Consider the following 2,736-nt stretch of genomic DNA (forward strand, 5'->3'; position numbering starts at 1 on the left):
ATCTAGAAAGGGGTTCCACCTGGCTGAACTTGTTACTATCACTACAGACTGCAGCAGCTCAAGGAGCCTCCTCAGTTAGAGATAGGCATTAAATTTCAGTATTCTCGGTGACCCTTTATAACAATGATGTGGAGGTGCCAGTGTTGGACTGGGGTGGACAAAGTTAAAAATCACCCAACACCAGGTTATAGTCCAAAAGATTTAATTTGGAAGTACTGGCTTTCAGTAACCAGTGTTCAATATACGATTTTAATTGCACGACACTGTGGTCTTTGGCTATAAATTCTGTGTTTTATGATCTTTCCCCACTAGTTACCGGATGAAGGAGCATCCCTTTATAACAAAGCAGGGGAAATGAAAGGTTTTGACATCAGGCAATGTACTAGGTGTAATATCTGACCATGCCCGCCCTCTGGTGGCAAAGGACGGTATGGGCTGCCATTCCCACTGCCGCCCAACGAGTGGCGCTGCAGTTTCACACTCGCCCCTGGGTGTGGGGGATGGGCCCCGAGTGGGTGCAGGCTCTGGGTGGGGCGATCCCGGGAAGCAGGTATCTCGCTGGGGTCTGGGCCAAAGTCGCTTCCAGGACCAGGCAGATTCCAAGCAGAATTGACCAGAGAAAATGCGCTCCGAGCTACAGCTTTAATAAGATTTTCTGGAGTTACTTCCTCAGACCTCGTGGCGCAACGGTAGCGCGTCTGACTCCAGATCAGAAGGCTGCGTGTTCGAATCACGTCGGGGTCATCGTTTTTGTTTGTACAATCTATAAAATATTTCAAAAATATACTTGTTTCATTACTTATAAGAAGTGCTCCATGCATTCTATAGTTACTATAATCTCGAATACATTCAATAAATCTGTATTACCTATTTATATTGCTGTAATTTGTTTTATTGAATGATCTGCAATCTCATGTTCACCTCCTGCAGGAATCTCTCCCTCATTACAAGGCAGCTTCAGATCTTGGGTCACTGCAACTGGACAGAAAACTGGACCTTCGATTCTGGTCAATGACACAAGTCATTAACTCTAGACTCTGGACAGAAAACTGATTCCTTGACATTGACATCGGCAACTGACACTGGAGGGTGGTAATGATGAAGTGTTCATTGCTTTTTAAAGAGTGTTAATGTTACCAGTTTAAAATTTAACTTAAAATTTGAGCTATTTATTGCTGGTATAATTATATAGAATGCAAAGTTCATACGTTTAGCAGCATGGCTACAGAAGGCACCAGACTAACATAGTCCAACTGACATTGGACTATCTGGTGAAGAAGCTGCTGAGTAGATCAAATGACTGAGATTTGAATAACTGTAGTTCTTAACACGTGATGGAGGCAGGGGAGGGGGTTTAAGAAGATGTATGGTATTGGAGAAAGGAAGCCAGCATTTGTCAACAGTTCCCAATATATTTTTCTACCATTTGTATTTTTTTAATTCATGTGACACTTCATGTTAATTAGATTACTTACAGTGTGGAAACAGGCCCTTCGGCCCAACAAGTCCACACCGACCCGCCGAAGCGAAACCCACCCATACCCCTACATTTACCCCTTACCTAACACTACAGACAATTTAGCATGGCCAATTCACCTGACCCACACATCTTTGGACTGTGGGAGGAAACCGGAGCACCCGGAGGAAACCCACGCAGACACGGGGAGAACGTGCAAACTCCACACAGACTGTCGCCTGAGTCGGGAATTGAACCCGGGTCTCAGGCGCTGTGAGGCAGCAGTGCTAACCACTGTGCCACCGTGCCGCCCACAATGTTAAATTTGGTACCAAACTAGAAAAGCCTTCAAACATTCAATGATTCAACATTCCCTCCATTGGATCCAGGGAGGGGAAGGGGAAATTCCACAGGAGTTGAAGAAGTGAATAACTGTACATGGTCTTGGGTCAACCTAATCTTCCAGCTTTCTGCTTTTGTGCCTGGGTTCTAGGATCATCATGTTTGCCAATCAATGCTTACTGCCAGCTGGATTTAATGATGTTTGTCCATGGCTGGCATTTCAAAACAGGCACAAGACTGTGTTATAAGACTGACATCAACTGACTTGCAATCTGTATACCAGATGTGGTGAAACAGGCCAAACCAGCACAAGTTACAATTTGTGTATGTCAAGTTTCCAAATGTATAACATCAATGTCCTGAGAGCGCACCACCACTGCATTCCCTTCCTGCCCAGCCCCAAGAACCACTGCACCCTGACTGAATCCATCGCTGTGACAAATCTTCGACGATTGCATCTGTTTGTGACCCTTCAAAGAGCTTTTCTGAGCAATTCCGTTGGCAGCCCAAAAGCCTTTGCATTAAAAAAGATATTATTTATTATAATTAACAAGGAAAGCTCTTAGTTATTGCAATGGGAATTGATTATACAAAGTAGGGAGGTTATGCTTCAGTTATACAGGGTACAGCTGAGACCATATCTGGGGCACTGGTCACCTACTGTAAGGTAATGTAATGGAAGCTGAGACAAGGTTTAGCACAGACTAATACCTGAATTGAGCAGACTGGCTTGAGAATGAAAGGCTCTGGGTTTAAGAGGAGGTGTAAAGTGGACAGTGTGAACATTGACAGGGATATCCGGATGGTCCAGCCTCACTCTCCCGCCTAAGCCGTTACCCCGGGTTACGGCCCCGCCCATTTGCTCAGTCTGTCCAATGGGAGTATGTATCAGTGCGGTGCCTGAGCCAATCACGGCCGATGTTGTTGGCGGGTGACGA

At 45.2% G+C, this 2,736-nt stretch overlaps 1 non-coding gene across 1 annotated transcript; it reads left to right on the top strand.

Annotated features, from left to right (window-relative positions):
* The first annotated feature begins 672 nt into the window (after positions 1-672).
* Positions 673-744, top strand: trnaw-cca (transfer RNA tryptophan (anticodon CCA)). The gene has a single exon. It is a non-coding gene; the product is annotated as a tRNA-Trp (tRNA).
* Positions 745-2,736: the final 1,992 nt, after the last annotated feature.

This window comes from Hemiscyllium ocellatum, chromosome 23 (assembly GCF_020745735.1).
Source record: "Hemiscyllium ocellatum isolate sHemOce1 chromosome 23, sHemOce1.pat.X.cur, whole genome shotgun sequence".
Taxonomy (NCBI): Eukaryota; Metazoa; Chordata; class Chondrichthyes; order Orectolobiformes; family Hemiscylliidae; genus Hemiscyllium; species Hemiscyllium ocellatum.